General features: G+C 50.9%; 1 protein-coding gene across 5 annotated transcripts in view; it reads right to left on the bottom strand.

Annotated features, from left to right (window-relative positions):
- Nucleotides 1–22,986, bottom strand: part of LOC140398481 (galactoside alpha-(1,2)-fucosyltransferase 2-like) — a 57,779-nt gene that overhangs the window by 33,577 nt on the left and 1,216 nt on the right. For all 5 annotated transcript variants that reach the window (XM_072487213.1, XM_072487216.1, XM_072487211.1 and 2 more), the window contains exon 2: nt 15,338–15,396. The gene's annotated coding sequence lies outside the window, so the exon portion shown is untranslated. The remainder of the gene's footprint in view (nt 1–15,337; nt 15,397–22,986) is intronic.

The following is a 22,986-nucleotide window of genomic DNA, read 5'->3' as shown; positions in this document are numbered from 1 at the left end:
ACCTTAAATTGAATCAGGCTAAGCCTGGCGCATGAGGAAGAGGAATTTACCCTGCTTAGGGCATCAGCCCACATACCCTCCTCTATCTCCTCCCCTAATTCTTCTTCCCACTTTCCTTTTAGTTCGCCCACCGACTCCTCCCCCTCTTCCCTCATCTCTCTATAAATCTCTGACACCTTGCCCTCTCCGACTCACACCCCTGAAAGCACCCTGTCCTGTATCCCCTGTGTCGGGAGCAACGGAAATTCCCTCACCTGTTGTCTAGTAAACGCCCTCACCTGCATATATCGCAGGAAATTTCCCCGGGGCAACTTATACTTTTCCTCCAATGCTCCCAAGCTCGCAAAAGTCCCATCTATAAATAAATCTCCCACCTTCCTAATTCCCAACTGGTACCAGCTCTCAAATCCTCCATCCATTCTTCCTGGGGCGAACCTATGGTTGTTCCTGATAGGGGACCCCACCAGGGCTCCGCGCACCCCTCTCTGTCGCCTCCACTGTCCCCAGATATTCAGTGTTGCCGCAACCACCGGGTTCGTGGTAAACTTTTTAGGTGAGAACGGTAGCGGCGCCGTCACCAGCGCCTCTAAACTCGTCCCTTTACAGGACTTTCTCTCCAGTCTTTTCCACGCCGCTCCCTCACCCTCCATCATCCATCTACGTATCATTGCCACATTGGCGGCCCAATAGTAATCACCCAAGTTCGGTAGTGCCAGTCCTCCTCTGTCCCTACTACGCTGAAGGAACCCCCTCCTTACTCTCGGAACTTTCCCTGCCCACACGAAGCTCGTGATGCTCCTATCTATTTTATTAAAAAAGGTCTTGGTGATTAGTATAGGGAGACATTGAAATACAAATAAGAACCTCGGGAGGACCATCATCTTAATTGCTTGCACCCTGCCCGCCAGCGATAGAGGCTGCATGTCCCACCTCTTGAAGTCCTCCTCCATTTGTTCTACCAGCCGTGTCAGATTAAGTCTGTGCAAGGTTCCCCAGCTCCTAGCAATCTGAATCCCCAGGTATCGGAAGTTTCTTTCCACTTTCCTTAGCGGTAAGCCTTCTATCTCTCTACTCTGGTCCCCTGGATGTATCACAAATAATTCACTCTTCCCCATGTTTAGCCTATACCCCGAGAATTCCTCAAACCCCCTCAAAATTTGCATAACCTCTATCATCCCCCCCGCTGGGTCCGACACGGTATAACAATAGGTCATCTGCGTATAACGAGACTCGGTGTTCTTCTCCCCCTCTAATCACCCCTCTCCATTTCCTGGAGTCTCTCAATGCCATGGCCAGAGATTCAATTGCCAACGCGAACAACAATGGAGACAGCGGGCATCCCTGTCTTGTTCCCCTATATAATCGGAAATACTCCGATCTATGTCGACCTGTAACTACGCTTGCCGTTGGAGCCCCATAAAGAAGTCTAACCCAGCTAATAAACCCGTTCCCAAACCCAAACCTCCTTAACACTTCCCATAAATACTCCCACTCCACCCTATCAAATGCCTTCTCTGCGTCCATTGCCGCCACTATCTCTGCCTCCCCCTCCACTGGGGGCATCATTATCACCCCTAATAGTCGTCGCACGTTAACATTCAGTTGTCTCCCTTTTACGAACCCTGTCTGGTCTTCGTGCACCACCCCGGGACACAGTCCTCTATCCTCGATGCCAGTACCTTTGCCAGCAATTTGGCGTCCACGTTCAATCGTGAAATATGTCTATAGGACCCGCACTGCAACGGATCTTTGTCCCTCTTCAAAATTAGCGATATCGTCGCCTCCGACATCGTCGGGGGTAGAGTCCCCCCTTCCCTGGCCTCATTGAACGTCCTCGCCATCAACGGGGCCAACAAGTCCACATATTTTCTGTAATATTCCACCAGGAACCCGTCTGGCCCCGGGGCCTTCCCTGCTTGCATGCTTCCCAGTCCCTTAATAACCTCGTCCACCTCAATCGGCGCCCCCAGGCCTGCCACCTCCTGCTCCTCCACTTTCGGGAACCTCAATTGGTCCAGGAACTGCCGCATCCCCTCCTCTCCCTCTGGGGGTTGAGACCTATACAGTTCCTCATAGAAGGTCTTGAACACCTCATTTATCTTTCCTGCCCTTCGCACCGTGTCTCCCCTTTCGTCTCTAATTCCTCCTATCTCCCTCGCTGCTGCCCTCTTTCGCAATTGATGCGCCAACAGGCGACTAGCCTTTTCCCCATATTCATACCTCCTCCCCTGTGCCTTCCTCCACAGTACCTCCGCCTTTCTGGTGGTCAGAAGGTCAAACTCCGTCTGGAGTCGTCTCCTCTCCCTGTACAATTCCTCCTCCGGGGTCTCTGCAAATTCCCTTTCCACCCTTAAAATCTCCCCCAGTAATCTTTCCCTTGCCTTGGCCTCTGTTTTCCTTTTGTGGGCCCCAATAGAGATCAGCTCTCCTCTGACCACCGCTTTTAATGCTTCCCAGACCACTCCCACAGAGACCTCGCCGTCGTCATTGACCTCCAGGTATCTCTCAATACACCCCCGCACTCTTGCACACACTCCCTCATCCGCCATCAGTCCCACATCTAATTGCCAGAGTGTTCTCTGCTCCCTGTCCTCTCCTAATTCCAGGTCCACCCAATGTGGGGCATGATCCGAAACCGCTATGGCTGAGTACTCAGCTTCTTCCACCCTAGAGATCAACGACCTTCCCAACACAAAAAAATCTATCCGGGAGTACACTTTATGGACATGGGAGAAGAAGGAAAACTCCCTAGCCCTAGGTCTAAGAAATCGCCATGGATCCACTCCCCCCATTTGGTCCATAAACCCCTTAAGTACCTTGGCCGCTGCCGGCCTTCTTCCGGTCCTTGAGCTGGATCTATCTAGCCCCGGGTCCAGCACCGTATTAAAGTCCCCTCCTAAAATCAAGTTTCCTGCCTCCAGGTCCGGTCTACGCCCCAGCATCCGTCTCATGAATCCCGCATCGTCCCAATTTGGGGCATACACATTAACCAACACGACCTCCATTCCCTCCAGCCTACCACTCACCATTACATATCTACCTCCGCTATCTGCTACGATGTTCTTTGCTTCAAATGCTACCCGTTTCCCCACCAAAATGGCCACCCCTCTGTTCTTTGCGTCCAGTCCTGAGTGGAACACCTGTCCCACCCATCCTTTCCTTAGCCTAACTTGGTCCGCCACCTTTAGGTGCGTCTCTTGGAGCATAACCACGTCTGCCCTTAGTCCTTTCAAATGCGCGAGCACTCGGGCCCTTTTTATCGGTCCGTTCAGGCCTCTCACGTTCCACGTGATCAGCCTCACTAGGGGGCTACCTGCCCCCCTCCCGTGTCGACTAGCCATTACCTTCTCTAGGCCAGTCCCATATCCCGCCTCCTCGCTCCCGCTCGCTCCCCCAGCGTCGCACACCATCCCCGCCCACCCACACTTTAGCCATTTCCTTTTGGATTTCCGCAGCAGCAACCCAGTTGTCCCCCTCCCCCCTCCCCTCCCCCCCCCCCCCCCCCCCGCTAGATCCCTATCTAGCATGATTGCTCCCCCCATATCACTTCCGTAAGTCAGCTGACTTCAACTGACCCCGGCTACTCCTGCTCACTCCTCGACCCCCCCGTGTGGGGAACTCCCATCCGCTTTGCGCCTGTCTTCCCGCCTTATTCTTTCTGGTGCGGGAACATCCCTATACCTGACCCGCCTCTTATGGCGCAGCTCCCTTTCCCCTCCCCCCCTCCTTCCCCATTCTCCGACGATGTCCCGTCTTTCCCCCCTCACCGGCGCCCACATTTCCCCAATGGCTCCCCCCTTCCCTGTTTACTTCTCAATTAACTTCCACCTTAACATTAACAAAAACAATAACAATAACATTTCCTGCAGCATCAGTCCCTCAGTTCCGGTCCAATTTCTCTTCTTTGATGAAGGACCATGCTTCCTCCGCCGTCTCGAAATAATAGTGTCTCTCCTGATACGTGACCCATAGTCTTACCGGCTGCAGCATCCCAAACCTCACCTTCCTTTTATGCAACACCTCTTTGGCTCGGTTGAAGCTCGCCCTCCTTCTCGCCACCTCCGCACTCCAATCCTGGTATATCCGTACCACAGCATTCTCCCATCTGCTACTCCGCACCTTTTTAGCCCATCTCAGGACCTCTTCTCTGACCTTAAGGCGGTAAAATCGCACGATTATCGCCCTGGGTGGTTCTCCCGCTTTTGGTCTTCTCGCCGGAATCCGATTTGCCCACTCCACCTCCATGGGGCCCGTAGGGGCCTCAGCACCCATCAGTGAGCTCAGCATCTTACTTGCGTACTCTCCACAGTCCACTCCTTCCACACCCTCAGGGAGACCTAGTATCCGAAGGTTCTTCCTTCGCGCTCCTTTTTCGAGGGCCTCGATCCTTTCAGTACACTTTTTATGAAGTGCCTCGTGCGTCTGAGTCTTAACCGCCAGGCCCAGGATCTCGTCCTAAATATCTGTCACCTTCTGCTCCACCACACGGAGCTCAGTCTCCTGGGTCTTTAATGTCTCCTTGAGCCCCTCAATTGCCTGTAGCAATGGGGTCAGCACCTCCCTCTTCAGCAGCTCCACGCACCGTCTCACGATTTCATCCTGCTCAGGCCCCCATGTCGCCTGCGCTTTCTCCGCCGCCATCTTGTACTTCTCTCTTTCTGACCCTTTGGTCGACGTTTCCTCGCGCTGCAGCCGCCGCCGCCGGTTTTTTCCTCCTTCGTTTAGGGGGGACTCCCTTCTCACACGCCCCACACCGGGTTGCGTCGTCGGAAAATTCCCCGTTGGGGCTCTTAAAAGAGCCCAAAGGTCCGTCGGAGCTGGAGCCGCCGAAACATGCGGCTAGCTAGGCATCACCGCAACCGGAAGTCCCTTCAGTGGCCTTGATGAGATCTTTTCACAGTTGTTCCCTTTGCTGCTAGAATTCACCTTTGATACAGGCCCTCAGGTCAGCTTGCAGCTTTAAGCTTGCCCTTCCCCCGCCTGCATGCTGGAAGAGGCCCTGTTTATCCTGCAGTTGCAGCCAAATCTTTTACTGTTTCTGCCGTGTCTCGCAACCAAGAGACATACCCTTCCTGGGGGACACTGTCGGGGGAATGCTGCAGCCTTCTTCCCACACCGGGAAATGTCAAACAAATGCCGTGGGGGCCCTGTAACGAGCCCAAAAGTCCGTTCCAAGCAGGAGCTACCGAATATGCGACCTAGCTCTGCATAGCCGCACCCGGAAGTCGATCGGTTGCCTTCATGTTTGACAATACGCAGCGGGGCAAGATCAAGAATGATAAGATCTTGAGGTGGTGACTCGAACTCTCCACCTATAACTACGATATAGTATATCGTCTTGGGAAGCTCAACGAGCCCCCAGATGCCCTGTCCCGCGGCACATGCGCCAGCACGCAAGATGACTGACTACAGGCTGTCCACGATGACCTCTGCCACCCGGGGGTCACCCGGCTCGCCCATTACATCAAGGCCCGCAACCTGCCCTACTCCACTGAGGAGGTCAGAGCTATAACCAGAGACTGCCAAATCTGTGCGGAGTGTAAACCGCACTTCTATCGACCGGATAAGGCCCACCTGGTAAAGGCATCCCAGCCCTTTGAATGCCTCAGTATCGATTTCAAAGGGCCCCTCCCCTCTAATAACTGCAACACGTACTTCCTTAACATCATAGATGAGTTCTCCCGCTTCCCGTTTGCCATCCCCTGCCCTGATATGACCACCCCCACTGTCATTAAAGCCCTGCATAGTGTCTTCACCCTGTTTGGTTTCCCCAGTTATGTCCACAGCGACAGGGGCTCGTCGTTCATGAGTGACGAACTGTGTCAGTACCTGGTCAGTAAGGGCATCGCCTCGAGCAGGACTACCAGCTACAACCCCAGGGGAAACGGGCAGGTGGAGAGGGAGAACGTGACGGTCTGGAAGACCGTCCTACTGACCCTGCGGTCCAGGAATCTCCCGGTTTCTCACTGGCAGGAGGTCCTCCCTGATGCGCTCCACTCTATTAGCTCCCTCCTTTGCACGGCCACAAACCAGACTCCTCATGACCGTTTGTTTGTTTTCCCTAGGGTAGCTACCTCAGGGGCCTCGCTTCCGCCCTGGCTGATGACACCGGGTCCAGTCCTACTCCGAAAACATGTTCGGAGCCATAAGACCGACCCCGTGGTAGAGAGGGTCCAGCTCCTGCACTCCCACCCACACTATGCGCACGTCGAACACCCCGATGGCCGGCAAGATACCGTCTCCCTCCGGGACCTGGCGCCCGCAGGCTCCAACACCACTCCCACTACTGCATCCTCCACACTATGTCCCGTCCAACCTCCCATGTTCAGCGCCCCCACCCCTTTATGGTTCCCGCGCTCCCTCCCACCTGCCGCACTGGTCCACAGGAATGTAGCTCCGGAAGAGCCGCTCCCGGAGTCCACGCCTGTGCCTGCTCCGGACCCACTTCCACAGCCACCCGAAGCGGCTGCAACACCAGTGCTTCGGCGGTCGCAACGTACGATCTGGGCACCGGACCGACTGAATCTATGAGCCCGTCACCCCCGCTGGACTCCATTTTTAAACAGGGGGTGAATGTGGTGAATGTATAATTACTGATAATTCACCAGTGCACTGTGTTATGTTATTAACCCTGTGGGCTCTACCTATGGGCCATTGTATGGCTTCACCCACAGGGGATATGTAGGGGCATGTACGGGCTCCGCCCATGGCTCCACCCCCTTTACAGGAAGTATAAGAGCTGCCGACCTGCGGGGCAGCCTTCAGTGTTGTACCGGTCACAGGCAGGCTCAGTTCTAAGCTGATTAAAACCACGGTTTACTTCTCCACGTGTCTTCGAGTGAATTGATGGTCGCTTCAGTAGGAACATGAAAGCTTTTAATGTTTGGGTGACTCAGTTTAAAGGGAGTTGCCAGGGGCAGTGTCAGGGCAGTTCCCTGCCCTCTCCTTGACCACCTTGAGGCTAGGTCCAATGACCTCCGTACTCCCCGGCACGACCAGCACGACTGCTTTCTGCTTTTGGAAACCAGTGGTAACTATTCCCAATCCAAAGGTTTGCAGGTTAGGTGGGATTACAGGGAAAGGAAGAGGAAGTGGGCCTGGGTAGAGTACTGGGAGAGTTAGTGCAGGCTTGATGGGCCAAATGGTCTCCTTCTGCACTGTAGGGACTCTATGGATTTCGTCTTCTTGCAGTAAACCAGCACCAACGTCTGTATCACTGGCGTCAACAGCCACGTTAAACTGTTTGGTATAAACAAGTGCTGCTAGAACAAGTGCAGTGATCAGCACAGTTTTCAAGCTGTCAAACGGTGCCAATGCGTTCCAGAATGCAAATACAGAAAACACCGTTTGCATATCATTAGCGTGCCCGACCTGGAATTCTCCGGGGCTTCCGTGATTGTCCGCCTGCGATGGGCCGAGTGTGGTTCACTTGTCCTTTTTATATCATGAAACCAGCGTTGTGACTGCTGAGGGAGAGAGAGGGAGTGCGGAAAGTGTCCAACATCTCCATAGTGTGCTGACAGTTGTGCTGCTGCCCGGGGGGCTTCTGCCAGGGCTGGGGGGAGTAGCGGGGGTGGCCAGGATCTGGGCTGTGGGGACGGGCATAGAACCGCATTGCCACAGCCGGCAAGGCAGCCATGCAGCTGCACACGCTGCTAACAGACCACTTAGGGCCATGGGTCGTATAGGCGTTCTCCCAGGCCACCGCTCAGCTGTATGGGTGCGCTCCAGCACAACTAGTGTCGATCACGGACCCGGCGAATCCTGCCCCGTTTTTCATTCAAATCGATTGTGTTCCACGCGGCACTGGTGCGAGCCCCTTAATAGTAGTGGAATCGATCCAGGTTCGGTGCCTGTTTTTCTGCTGTGAAAGTCCACGAATTCTGCGTTGCCATCAACACTTAGTCTAAGTTTTTTTTGAGAAAATATTTTATTGACGCGTTTGTAATTTTCGCAGTTTAACACATTAACACTTCTTAAACAACCGCGCGGGCCGACACACGTAAAAAACATAAAAAACAATGTCCCCCCTACTGCCCACGCCCCATTCCCTAATTACCCGTATACTGAGTTCCCTGTCCTTATCTAACACTGCCATGCCTCCTATTTTCTTCCCCCCCCCCTTTCCCCCCTTCCCCCCCACCTTACTGTTGACATTCAATTTTCTTTGAAGAAATCGATGAACGGCTGCCATCCCCGGGCGAACCCCTGAGTTGATCCTCTCAAGGCAAACTTGATTTTTCTCCAGACTGAGAAACCCTGTCATATCGCTGACCCACACAACTGATTCAGGGGCTCCGAGTCCCTCCATCTCAGCATAATCTGTCTTTGGGCCACCAGGGAGGAGAAGGCCAGGACATCGACCTCCCTCCGCCTCTTGGCCCCCGGCTCTTCCGATACCCCAAATATTGCCAATTTTGGACTCCGAGTTACCCTCCCTTCCAGGACCTCTGACGTAACGTCCGCAAATCCCTGCCACAATTCCCTCAATTTAGGACATGCCCAAAACATATGTGCATGGTTTGCCGGGCTACCGCCACACCGCCCACATCTGTCCTCCACCTCGTCAAAGAACCTGCTCATTCAAGCTACCGTCATGTGGGCCCTGTGGACCACCATGAACTGGATCAGGCCAAGCCTGGCACAGGACGAGGATGAATCGACTCTCTTCAAGGCTTTTTCCCACTTTTCCATTTCCAGCTCTCGTCCCAGCTCCTCATCAAACTTCCGCTTCACCTCCTTGATAGGGGCCCCCTCCCACTCCATCAACTCCTTGTATATCTCCGAGACCGTCCCCTCTCCAACCCCAGTTTTTGACATCACCTTATCCTGTAGTCCCCTCAGGGGGAGGCGAGGAAAGCTAGGAACCTGCCTTTGTACAAAGTCCTGGACCCGGTAGCTCAAACTCCTCCTCTAGTGCCTTCAAGGTCGGAAAGCCCTCCTGGATAAATAAATCCCCAAATCTCTGCCTGCTGCCACCTCCTGAAGCCCCCATCCAGCCTCCCCAGGACAAACCGGTGATTGTTACATATCTGAGCCCACACTGACATCCACTCCAATCCCATGTGCTGCCTCCATTGCCCCCAGGGCTTTACCCTTAGGGCTGCCACCACCACAGGGCTTGTAGAGCTGGCGAGAACGGCAGGGGCGCCGTTAGTAAACCCTTCAAACTCGTACCCTTGCAGGATGCCGCTTCCACTCGCTCCCAGGCCGACTCCTCCCCCACTACTCACTTCCTGACCATCGATATGTTGGCCGCCCAGTAATAATTAATAAAGCTCGGGAGGGCCAACCCTCCTCTCTGCAACCCTGCTTCAGGAGTACCCTCTTTACTCTCGGGGTTTTCCCCGCCCACACAAAACCTGTAATCGCCACATTTATTTTTCTAAAAAAAGCCTTTGGGACAAAAATCGGAATGCATTGAAAAAAGAAAAGCAGTCGTGGGAGGACTGTCACCTTCACCGTCTGAACCCTTCCCGCTAGCATCAGTGGGAGCATGTGCCATCTGTGGAAATCCCTTTTCATTTGGTCGACCGCTTTGCCCAGATTTAACTTGTGGAGCTGCCCCCACTCTTCAGCCACTTGAATCCCGAAATACCTAAAACTCCCCGCCACCACTTTAAAAGGTAACTCCCTCAGTCTCCTTTCCTGCCCCCGTGCCTGGATCACAAACATCTCATTCTTTCCCATATTCAACTTGTAGCCTGAAAATCGCCCAAATTCTCCTATTACCTCCATGATTTCGGTCATCTTCCAGCATCTTCCTAACAAACAGGACGTCATCCCAGTTTGGGGCATATATATTTACCAACACCACTGCCATTCTCTCCAGTTTCCCGCTAACCATAGTAAATCTGCGTCCCGGGTCTGCCTGCATTTTCCCCACCTCAAATGCCACCCTTTTGTTAATCAGGATGGCCACCCCCCTTTCTTTAAAGTCCAATCCTGAATGGAACACCTGTCCGATCCATCCCGTTTTCAGTCTAAATTGATCCCCCAGCTTCAAGTGTGTCTCCTGTAACATGGCCACGTCCGCCTTTAACTGTCTCAAGTGTGCGAACACACGAGCCCTCTTGACTGGCCCATTCAGGCCACGAACATTCCACGTAACCAGTCTGGTCGGGGGCGGGGGGGGGGCTCTTGACCCCCTCCCCTATCGATCAGCCATGAACTTTCCTAGGCCAGCCGTTAGCCCATGGCCCGCACCTCCCCAGATTCGCCCCTCGGCAGCAACCGCCATCTAGTCTCCATCTCCAGTCTCCTGGAAGTCCCCTAATCGTCAGCAGTCATGTTGCAGCTGTATAGAACCTTAGTTGGGCCACACTTGGAGTATAGTGTTCAATTCTGGTCGCCACACTACCAGAAGGATGTGGAGGCTTTAGAGAGGGTGCAGAAGAGATTTACCAGAATGTTGCCTGGTATGGCGGGCATAAGCTATGAGGAGCGATTGAATAAACTCGGTTTGTTTTCACTGGAACGAAGGAGGTTGAGGGGCGACCTGATAGAGGTATACAAAATTATGAGGGGCATAGACAGAGTGGATAGTCAGAGGCTTTTCCCCAGGGTAGAGGGGTCAATTACTAGGGGGCATAGGTTTAAGGTGAGAGGGGCAAGGTTTAGAGTAGATGTACGAGGCAAGTTTTTTACGCAGAGGGTAGTGGGTACCTGGAACTCGCTACCGGAGGAGGTAGTGGAAGCAGGGACGATAGGGACATTTAAGGGGCATCTTGACAAATATATGAATAGGATGGGAATAGAAGGATACGGACCCAGGAAGTGTAGAAGATTGTAGTTTAGTCGGGCAGTATGGTCGGCACGGGCTTGGAGGGCCGAAGGGCCTGTTCCTGTGCTGTACATTTCTTTGTTCTTTGTTCTTTGTTCAGTCCCTCCCCTACCCCGTCACTTTTCAGCTCACCCCCCACTTCACTCCTGTGAACCAGCCTTACCAGCTAGCCTAGCAGGTCACGCCCCTGGCGCCTAGGATTCTACCAGCTGCTGGAACTTTATCCCCCAACTCTTAACATAAGTTTTCAAAACAATAGCACCAAGCACAGAAAGCAAACAAACCATCTACTTACGGTCTAGGCTCAACGGTACAACCCTCCCCTTTACAACATCTTATCAATCCATCACGGGGGGGTTTAAACTAATATGGCACGGGGGTTGGCACAGGAGCAATAGGTCAGAAGGTGAGAGCATTGAGAGAGAACTAGGGAATAGGGCCAGTATGGCTCTGAGGCAGAGCAGACAGGGAGAAGTTGCTGAACACAGCGTGTCTGGTGGCCTGAAGTGCATATGTTTTAATGCAAGAAGTATTACGGGTAAGGCAGATGAACTTAGAGCTTGGATTAGTACTTGGAACTATGATGTTGTTGCCATTACAGAGACCTGGTTGAGGAAAGGGCAGGATTGGCAGCTAAATGTTCCAGGATTGAGATGTTTCAGGCGGGATAGAGGAGGATGTAAAAGGTGTGGTGGAGTTGCGCTACTGGTTAGGGAGAATATCACAGCTGTACTACGGGAGAACACCTCAGAGGGCAGTGAGGCTATATGGGTAGAGATCAGGAATAAGAAGGGTGCAGTCACAATGTTGGGGGTTTACTACAGGCCTCCCAACAGCCAGCGGGAGATAGAGGAGCAGATAGGTAGACACATTTTGGAAAAGAGTAAAAACAACAGGGTTGTTGTGATGGGAGACTTAAACTTCCCCAATAGTGACTGGGACTCACTTAGTGCCAGGGGCAGAGTTTGTAAGGAGCATCCAGGAGGGCTTCTTAAAACAATATGTAGACAGCCCAACTAGGGAAGGGGCTGTACTGGACCTGGTATTGGGGAATGAGCCCGGCCAGGTGGTAGAAGTTTCAGTAGGGGAGTATTTCGGGAACAGTGACCACAATTCAGTAAGTTTTAAAGTGCTGGTGGACAAGGATAAGAGTGGTCCTAGGGTGAATGTGCTAAATTGGGGGAAGGCTAATTATAACAATATTAGGTGGGAGACCTGCAATTGCTCCCTGAGGTCTGTCTTCCCCTTTTTCTCTTTTTAGCCTCTGAATATGTTTAACCGCAGCAAGTCTCAGCCTTCTATCTCAAATTTCCTCTTTTAAAATCTGGACGAGAGCTCTCTTCTATCAGGGTACATCTTCTTTTTACTTCAAACACTCCTGTCCTTTTTGCAGGGAAAATGGACAATACTAAGAAAGCAAGCAGGTGCAGGGTTTGTCTGTTGATTGGAGCCATAGCTCCCAGACAAGACCGATGCTGCAAACCATTTCCATACTATGGGCCATCCCATAGTCTGCACCGGCTCTTGGAAAGAGCACCCTACCCAAGGTCAACACCTCCACCCTATCCCCATAACCCAGTAACTCCACCCAACACTAAGGGCAATTTTGGACACTAAGGGCAATTTATCGTGGCCAATCCACCTAAGCTGCACATCTTTGGACTGTGGGAGGAAACCGGAGCACCCGGAGGAAACCCACGCACCCACGGGGAGGATGCGCAGACTCCGCACAGACAGTGACCCAAGCCGGAATCGAACCTGGGACCCTGGAGCTGTGAAGCAATTTTGCTATCCACAATGCTACCGTGCATTGATGGCAGCAAGGAGAGTGGCACCCCATTTCACGGGCGGTGAGCTGGGGACCCTCCTTGACGCGGTGGAGGAAAGGCGGTTGACCCTGCATCCTGTCCCAAAAAAGAGGCTGCCAGCCGCCGCCACTCATCGTGCCTGGGCCCAGATGCAGAGGCGGTTAAAGCTGTCAGCAACACCATCTGGACCGCCCAGCAGTGCCGGATAACACTGCACGACCTCCTCAGTGCAGCCAGGGTGTGTAGGCAGCACTTTGCCCTGGCAGTAACCACGTCCACACACCCGTAACCCGACCTCCCCACCCACACCCCGGAGGGTGGCCGGACTCCCACCCTACACCACATGACGGTACCAATACTGGCTGCCATGGCCGGGTGCCCTGGCTACCGAAGCTGCCAGCTGCCCACCCCCTGGGCTGCATGTAACGGACTGTCTATCACTGTTATTTCTGTTTTTACTCCCCCCTGTTGCTAACTTTTGGTTATCTCTTAAATGTTGCCCGTTGGGTCTTTACTTAATTTGCTCTGTTTCTATAACCTTTGCTCTAGAGTCGCCAGGTATCTTTATGATACCGCCACGAGGTTCAAGTTCTAGTACTGATCAATAACTCAACACACCAATTAGTAAGATTCAACTCAAAACACATTTATTATACACAGTAAATCACTACTCATGCATAAACTCTACTTTCTAGACTATTCTCTATCACTAAAAGGCCTATACTTAGCTTTGGAATTGGCCCACCAGGTCAGGGGAACAAATGGCCTTTCGTTCGATTCTGAGTCTGCAGGATTCAAAAGCTGGTATGGACTGGTAGCTAGGAGCGCCTATCTCGTAGCATGTGTTGACTGGAGACTCACTTGGTTGATGCGGCAGCTTAGACAGTTCACTCTCAAGGGTTTCATAGATTTCATAGAATTTACAGCACAGAAGGAGGCCATTCGGCCCATCGAGTCTGCACCGGCTCTTGGAAAGAGCACCCTACCCAAGATCCATACCTCCACCCTATCCCCATAACCCAGTAACCCCACCCAACACTAAGGGCGATGCTGAGTGACCCTGCCAAGAAGAACGATTTGAACTTGGGGACTCTATTTTATAGTCCCCAGGGGCTTCCCGCCCCTTTGGGTGGACCCCGTACCTGGTTCCAAGTGATTGGACTACGTTCCAATCACTTGGATCAATTTCTCCAATACTGGAGTTGTTCCCTGATCGCTGGGCGGTCCCTGAGTGTCCGTTGACCTTCCTTTGTCTTGGCTCCTGCTGGCGCCGAGGAGTCTGGCTTGGCCTTATTCACCTTAAATGTTTCAATTGTACCGGGGGATCGCTCATTAGTATGCAGATGGATGTGAGTTTCAGGGCTGTCTGGGCTTTTGCAAGTTCTAATACACAGGATTTCTGCACTTGCTAGTTTTTGCCTGTGTTGGCTGAATTTCCCTGGAGTCTTTGCGGACCTCCATTTTAAGTCGGGAAGTGGCCAACCCAGGTGGCCACACTCCCTCCTTGTAATCCCTTACGCGAAGCGTGAAGGATCACATAACTGCGTTGTCTTCACTTCCTGACCCAGCAAGCACTCTTCCATGACCTCTACACTGACCATAACTATGCAATGAAAAATTTAACTAACAATTCTAAGTGGCGCTATGTCAGACAGGGACATGCATTACAACAAAAAAAAAACGTACCTCTAACTATCTCTCATAAACTACACTCACTCAAACATTCAATCAGACGAACTTCCTAACAATACAACAATAATAGCAGCCTTCACATTTTCCCTGTGTCTTGGCAGTCAAGCACAGAGGTGTACAATATTTCCGTTGTAAACGAAACACATTTCTTTATTTACAAAAGATGCAACACAAATGTTCTTTATTGTAGATCAAGGGGTTTGGGGTCCTGGTGATATCCAAAAATAGGGGATCTTATCCTGTATACCGGGGTGCTAGAGCGGTAGGCTCTCCTTCGCCATTTTCTCATGCGGATGGTCTGCATGATGCTGCAGAATATTGCCAATACTAAGAGGCATTCAATTACATAGATTACATACATAGAACATACAGTGCAGAAGGAGGCCATTCGGCCCATCGAGTCTGCACCGACCCACATTAATCCCTCACTTCCACCTTATCCCCGCAACCCAATAACCCCTCCCAACCCTTTATGGACACTACGGGTAATTTAGCATGGCCAATCCACCTAACCTGCACGTCTTTGGACTGTGGGAGGAAACCGGAGCACCCGGAGGAAACCCACGCGGACACGGGGAGAACGTGCAAACTCCGCACAGACAGTGACCCAGCGGGGAATCGAACCTGGGACCCTGGCGCTGTGAAGCCACAGTGCTAATCACTTGTGCTACCGTGCTGCCCAACAAGCACGTCTTCCGGGACTTGTGGGAGAAAACCGGAGCACCTGGAGGAAACACGGGGAGAACGTGCAGACTCCGCGCTGACAGTGACCCAAGCGGGGATCGAACCTGGGACCCTGGCGCTGTGAAGCAACAGTGCTAACCACTACACCACCATGTCGCTCAATTACGTATGATAGTGAACACCAGGTTAGAAACATGTCACACCAGGCCGGGGTGTTGGTAACTATCTCGTGGTTAACTATGTCAGGGTGTAGTGTATGGTAGGGGTGGGAATGATTCACGGACTGTGTGGTAGGGGTCAGGGGAGTAGCATCCGCGCGCAACTGAAGGGATCCTGCTAAGATCCAGGTGAACATGAAGGTTGTCTTCACCTTTCTGTCTTTCTGTCTTCTTCTTTTTCTTCCTCTGGAGTTCCTGAGGTTCCGGAGTTCTATGGACATCAGCATAATATCTGTTACTATCTTGTGTAATATCTTGAATGTTAGCATGTCTGTCTTTTAGTGCCAATTTCCCTTCATAATTTGTCACCATGTGTGACTCCCTCATTTTTTATTTTTTTCAACCAAAAATTTGGACTAGACATCAAAGAAAATACTGCCGTACTGCGAGCCCTCTCACAGCCTGTGTGACTTACCCTCCTAGTGTTTGAGGATGTAAATAGCAGAGGGACGCAACCATAGGTTGCCAAAACCAAACAAAAGAATTTTGAACATAATGAGCCAAAAATGGGATGCGTATGGGCTGCGGCGGGTAAGAATGTGGTCGTCGTGGGGGCTTACCTTCGAATCAGGAGAGTAGTTCTGATTGTTGTCTGCCGACAGACTAGTTCCTCTGAACTATTGTCTGGGACAAACTTGTACCTTTGACAGCCGGGGTTCATTAAAGGAGTGGTGACGTGGGGTCGTGAAAACTTTTGAGTTTACACACAACACTTAATGATAACATTAACAAGCAAACATTGAACAAACATGCTGCAGGTTTCATCAGAAAGGACATCGTAAATCACATTTGGACTGGGGTGTAACTAGCATATGGAGGCAGTGTAGTGTGGCCGAAGAAGAGAGGAAGGAGGAGTGAAACAAAAATGAAGTGGCCTTGCTGAGGTGTCCCTGCCAGGAGAAGTGGTGGGTAAACGCTCACAGTTTGCATGGGGCAGCTGGGACCTTGTAGCTGCTGTGGGTGGTGTTCTCGTTCATATCTGGGGGCTAGTCTAGCTGGTGGCAGTCTCCTGCAATCTCGGGCGAAGTGTCCTGACTGCCCACAGTTGTAACATGACCCCTGGGGCACATAAGATGGAGCAGGCTCTCTGGTGCAGTGTTCCCTTGGGTATGGTTCCCTGGGTGGGGGGTCGGGGCTGTTGGTGTCTTTGCTGGTTCGGGGGGCATTTGTGGGCTGATTCCGTTGCTATTTAAGGGGGGCTTGACATTCTCGTGCATAATGTCCTAATTGTCCGCAATTGTAACATTCTTGAGCTTTGGGCTGGGGTTGGCTGCACCTGCCCTCATTTACCCATGCAGGGTTCTGGTGTGCTTTAACTGGGTTCATTTCTACCTGCTCTTCATCGGGTGCTATAAATGCGATTTTGTTTTGGACAGATTGCTCCCAGGTGCGGGACAGTCGTTTTAAAACCCACTTTTCATTGTGCGCTTCTTCCGAGGGGTCATAATTGGTACAGGCCTTTTGTCCTGCCTCTGTGGCATGGGAGATAAGGGTGCGGGTCCATTTGGCCATACCGTCTTGGGACAAATGGGCGCGGTCTAAATTGTCGAAAACGGCTGTAAAATGAATCCACAGGCGTCCAGCAAACGCTGTGGGGTGTTCTCTCTTTTTCTGCCTGCACTTATTCAGGCCTTCTACCGGGTCATCTCTGTTGTAGCCGATCGCATCTAGGATCGCTGCGTGCATCTCTGCAAGGGTGCCTCCTCCTACATTCTGTGGGTCGGGAAGGGCTGCTACGACTGAAGGGTCTACACTCAAAACTGTGAGCTTCACGTGCTCATACTCATCCAGGCCGTACATGGTCGCCTGCTGCTTTACTCTAGCAAAGAAGTGGTGGGGGTCTGAGGTGGGGGGGAACGGTGTGATCTTGTCACACGCGTCCCTTAATTGGGTCACGGTTAAGGGGGTGGTGTAATGAAATTCTGCGTCTCCTTCCGATGTGACTGTGCGGTGGGTGGTTACTGGATTCATGGGAACCTGATCTATCTGCTCTGTGGGGGGTTGGGGTGCTTTTCTCCTTTGGGGCTTTCCTTGCGCACATGTTCCCTGAACATACCTATACGCGGTTTCATTTAACTCTTGCCAATCAGGGCCGTCTTCCTCATTTAATTGGGATCCAAAAATGCTCTGAAACCCATTTTGCACCGAAAGCAAAGACTGCAGTTCCGCAATCTGCTTCTTGCATTTCGCATGATCTAATGAGCTTTGTCTGTGCTCCATGGTGGCAGCATGGAGTGCTCTTAATGCTGCCTTTAAATCGCTACACTGCCTTTGCAATGCCTCTACCTGTTTCTCTGTCTCTTCTCTTATCAGGACTGCACGTTGCGTGTCCTGATAGGCCTTTTCGTACTGAGTTTGGAAGCTGCTCAGATGCGCTAGACAAGACTGGTGTGCCCACTTGGCATCATCCACCTCTCTGTCCTTTGCTGCCAACTTCTTTCTTAAATCTATATTCTCTTTCTCGATCTCGCTAACATTGACCTTGCTCATTCGATGTGTCTCCTCTATCTCTTTGCAGAGCGTCCGAACGACTTCCTCTGTGCCTCGCAATTGTGCCAAACAGGACACAATTGCCATCGGCTTGCAAGCTTTTCCCAAGGTTTTCTTATGGATCTCTGACAGGTTCTCCCACCAAGTATGTCCTATACTCCCGGGTCCTGTTTCCTCATTGTCACAGAATTCACTCCAAAGGGGCCATCCTTTCGCTTTGAGATATTTTCTGATCTCTTCTTCCCAAACAGGACACTGACCTACTCTGCTGCTGGTCGCTGCGACCACAAATTCTTCCGGGTTCATGAGGTGTTGCATTGTCTGCATTGCCATCTTTCCTCTCTAAATACTCTCTTAAAATTTGGAACGAGGGGTACAAAGGTGGTGCTGCAATTACGGGTGCGGTTTTCGTTATTTTCCGGAATACAAACTTCCGACAGTTTTTCGCAACAAAAATCTATCAGTTTTACCTTATAGCCCTGTTAGTTACGCATGCATTAACACACTTCCGAATTATGAGGATTGATCAGAACTGCTTGAACACTTGTGTTTTTTTTCTGTTCCCAATCGGATTCTAAATCAAATTTTTGGCTTCTCCCGGAGTGGTTAAGCCACTTCTAAGTCGGGCCCATCAGGATGTCACCAGTAATATGTTGCTAACTTTTGGTTGGCTCTTAAATGTTGCCCGTTGTATCTTTACTTAATTTGCTCTGTTTCTATAACCTTTGCTCTAGAGTCGCCAGGTATCTTTATGATACTGCCACGAGGTTCAAGTTCAAGTACTGATCAATAACTCAACACACCAATTAGTAAGATTCAAATCAAAACACATTTATTAAACACAGTAAATCACTACTCATGCATAAACTCTACTTTATAGACTATTCCTATCACAAATAGGCCTATACTTAGCTTCGGACTGGCCCACCAGGTCAGGGGAACAAATGACCTTTCGCTCGATCTGAGTCTGCAGGATTCAAAAGCTGGTATGGACTGGTAGCTAGGAGCGCCTATCTCGTAGCGTGCGTTGACTGGAAACTTACTTGGTTGATGCGGTAGCTTAGACAGTTCACTCTCAAGGGTTGATTCACGTTGCTGACCCTGCCAAGAAGAACGATTTGAACTTGGGGACTCTATTTTATAGTCCCCCGGGGCTTCCCGCCCCTTTGGGCGGACCCCATACCTGGTTCCAAGTGATTGGATTACGTTCCGATCACTTAGATCGATTTCTCCAATACTGAAGTTGTTCCCTGATCGCTGGGTGGACCCGGAGTGTCCGTTAGCCTTCCTTTGTCTTGGCTCCTGCTGGCGCCGAGGAGTCTGGCTTGGCCTTATTTACCTTAAATGTTTCCATTGTACCCGGGGATCGCCCATTAGTATACAGATGGCTGTGAGCTTCAGTGCTGTCTGGGCTTTTGCAAGTTCTAATACACAGGATTTTTGCACTTGCTAGTTTTTGCCTGTGTTGGCTGAATTTCCCTGTAGTCTTTGCGGAACTCCATTTTAAGTCGGGAAGTGGCCAACCCGGGTGGCTACACCCTCCACTCCCCAGGAGAAGGCCACCCATAACTGCCGAGAGAGGGACAAAATTGGAAGGGACCGCCGGACCTATGGCCTCTGACTGTGTCAGAGCAGAGGGCCCTGGACATGGTCGGTGGCCCTGAGGAAAGGGAGGTCACTGGGGTGGAGTTCGGCCTCAGGTGAGGAAGCGAGACCCTGCTGAGTTGCAGTTCCCCATGACCTTGACCCGAGCACCAGAGAAGCAACATACCCTCCTGGAGTCTCTTTTACGGCCACGGAAACGTCTATCTTTTACCCCAACAATATCCAAATCGGTATATCTGTTTCGCAAGTGAACAGCCACAGGAAGTTCCTGAACTGCCTGCCTTGACCTCTTGCTCTATCTTGTCATCACCCACTCACTTCCAGCCTGTGGAGTCTGAACCTGTGGTGTAAGCACCTCTCTCTACGTGCTATCCAGGATACGCTGCACCTCATGGCTGCACCACGGTGCCCCCAGGCGTCTTTCCATCTCTGAAACCCAGGAGTCCAGGATCTGCAACTGGAAACACTTCCTGCACATATGCTGGTCCTGAGAACTGGAAACCTTTCTGGCTTCCCACATGGAGCATGAAGAGCAGACCATGGATTGAAACTCTCCTGCCATGTCTTACCACTATAAGTTACAGTAAGATGTTTTACAACACCAGGTTAAAGTCCAACAGGCGGGGGGGCGGGGGGGTGACGGGGGGGGCGGGTGGGGGGGGGGGCAGGTGGGGGGGGGGCGGAGGGAGGGGTGGGGTGGGGGCCGGGGGGGCGGGCGGGGTGGCGCAGGGGGGGTGGGGGGGGGCGGGGCGGGGGGGGCGCCAACTGGCGCGGTGCGATGGGAAATCTCGTGGGAGTCCCAAAATACATTTTACATTGGTGGGATTTCCCGTTGTGATTGTCCCTGCCCTCGCCAATGGTGCAACGGTTATCCAGAAGTTCAATGTCAGGAAGCCCATTTGAATATATTTAAATATGATTATCAGGCATTTGCATGTGATAGTTCGATCTCCCTCCCCACCCCCCGCCCGTGAGATTGCCCATTCACGCTAACATGGGCGACAAGGTAGCACAGTGATTAGCACTGTTGCTTCACAACACCAGGGTCCCAGGTTCTGTAGCCACCTGGGTTTGCCAATTCCCGACGTAAAATGGAGAACAGCAAAGGCTGAAGGGAAATTCAGCCAACACAGGCAGAAACTAGCAGGTGCAAGTTTACTGTGTATTAGACTCTGCAAAAGCCCAGACAGCATCGATACAAGCAGCCATCTGCATAATAATGTAGCAGCCATCTACATACTAATGAGCAATCCCCGGGAACAATCAAAACATTTGAGATAAACAAGGCCAAGCCAGACTCCTTGGCGCCAGAAGGAGCCAACACAAAAGAGGTTAACGGACACCTAAAGATCGCCCATCGATCAGGGAACTGCTCCAGTATTGGAGAAATCGAATCAAGTGATTGGAACGAAGTCCAACCACTTGAAATCAGGTACGGTGTCCGCCCAGAAAGACGGGAAGCCCCGGGGACTATAAAGTAAAGCCCCCAAGTTCAAATCGTCCTTCTTGACAGGGTCACTCAGCAACGCAAACCAACCCTTGACAGTGACCTGCCCAGCTGCCTCCAAGAACGTAAGTCTCAAGTCAACGCTCGCTACGAGATAGGTGCTCCTAGCTACCAGTCCATACCAGCTTTTGAATCCTGCAGACTCAGAACCCGAACGAAAGGCCATTTGTTCCCCTGACCTGGTGGGCCAGTCCAAAGCTAAGTATTGTCCTGTCATTGATAGAAATAGCTTAGAAAGTAGAGTTTATGCATGAGTAGTGATTTACTGTGTATAATAAATGTGCTTTGATTTGAATCTTACTAATTGGTGTATTGAGTTATTGATCATTACTAGAACTTGAACCTTGTGGCGGTATCAGAAAGATACGTGGCGACTCTAGAGCAAAGGTTATAAAACAGAGCCAATTGAACCAACCTAAAGTTAGCAACAGTTCGATTCCCAGCTTGGGTCACTCTCTGTGCGGAGTTCGCACAATTTGTGTGGGTGGGCCATGAGGGTGAGTGGTTTCTATTTTTATTTTTAATAGTGGGGGAATCCCAATCTTTTAAAAACCTCAACTGCTGTCAGTAGCTGACGTAGTGAGACCTGCCTGTTAACGTTTCTTTTACTAAGAGCCTAAAAAGATGGCGGACAAAGCTTTCACTCTGTTTTTCACAGCTGCTGGACCACTCTGCAAAAAATATCAGCAAGTTTTGGCCATTGATTTCAGAACCCTGTGCCTCTTCTAAGCTGATTATGCATTGTTGAATGGACCTCTAGTTTTTATGTGGCTTCACACCCAGTTTATATGGTTTCACACCCAGTTTGTTAACAGTCAAAGTACTCTTGGTAATCTGTAAGGGTATTCTGTGCCTCCCATAATGTAAATAAAAATTCTTAAACTGTAGGGCAGAGCTTCCCTTGTCAAGATTAACTTTCCCGTGTCCACCTTTATAAGCTCTGAATGTATCATCTTGCTCCCAGCCACATTATTAAACATAAAAATAAAAACCGCCCACCCTCATGGGGCAGCAAGTTAGCACAGTGGTTAGCACAGTTGCTTCACAGCTCCAGGGTCCCAGGCTCGATTCCCAGCTTGGGTCACTGTCTGTGCGGAGCCTGCATGTTCTCCCCGTGTCTGCATGGGTTTGCTCCGGGTGCTCCGGTTTCCTCCCACAGTCCAAAGATGTACAGGTTAGGTGGATTGTCCATGCTAAATTACCCTTCATGTCCAAAAAGGTTAAGTGGAGTTACTGGGTTATGGGGATAGGGTGGAGGTGTGGGTTTGAGTAGAGTTCTCTTTGCAAGGGCTGGTGCAGACCTGATGGGCCGAATGGCCTCCTTCAGCACTGTAAATTCTATGATTCTATGATTTGCCTCCTGTACAGACTTCTGTTTAGCAGCCGGCTTGGGAGTAAGCATACCTGGGCTGCTCAGTTATTGCTGCAAGGCTTTGTTAGTTGGTGCTGAAACAAGTAATTAATCTTCCCAAACTGAGAAACAAATGCACCGAGCAGTCCTTGTGACAATGTGTATATTGTAGGGTAAATGAAGGGTTAACAATTTAATGTGAATGTATCCAACCACTAGATGGTGATCAAGAGCATACATGTGGATTGCGTGATATCCTAGATTCAGGGAGTAGGTGATTCAGTGGGATAGAGAGTAGTCGTGTTTTCAGAAGCTCTGCAGATAGAATCGTAGTCTTAGTGTATATCTTAGTGAGTAATTCAAATCTATTTAGTTGCCGTGTTAATAAATTAGCTTTGTTCAAAACATAGTTTTATGTTCTTTGTGAGACACTACACTTCGAAGCCATCCTCATCCACAAAGCAAAGAACATCACAGCCCTGTCAGGCCTCTTTGTTATTCTATACAAAGTATATGAGTATGAAATCCAATTTTGCTCAATTTCTAAGTTTGTTAGCGGATAGTAGGAGGAACATTGTGGGTGCTACCCATTTCTCCTTGCAATTCAGTTTTATTGTTCCTCTCATCCTCTTTTTTTGGGGGGGGGAATGGATTTTCCCCAAAGTTGTTCCAAATCCTTTGGAAGACTACTGCCCTCAGGTGGATGTTCAGCTCCTGCTGTACTCTTCAGTTGCTCTTCAACCAAGTGAAGCATCATCCTCACTCTGTATTAATCTATTCGTGCTCCCTTCTGCTGGGTAAGCTCTCTCTTTCTTTAACTGGTTTTCTGTTTGGGAGCACCCTTTATC

The sequence above is a fragment of the Scyliorhinus torazame genome, chromosome 21 (genome assembly GCF_047496885.1).
Source record: "Scyliorhinus torazame isolate Kashiwa2021f chromosome 21, sScyTor2.1, whole genome shotgun sequence".
Classification (NCBI taxonomy): Eukaryota; Metazoa; Chordata; class Chondrichthyes; order Carcharhiniformes; family Scyliorhinidae; genus Scyliorhinus; species Scyliorhinus torazame.
The sequence above is the reverse complement of the archived record's forward strand: the minus strand, read 5'-3'. Positions and strand labels throughout refer to the sequence as shown.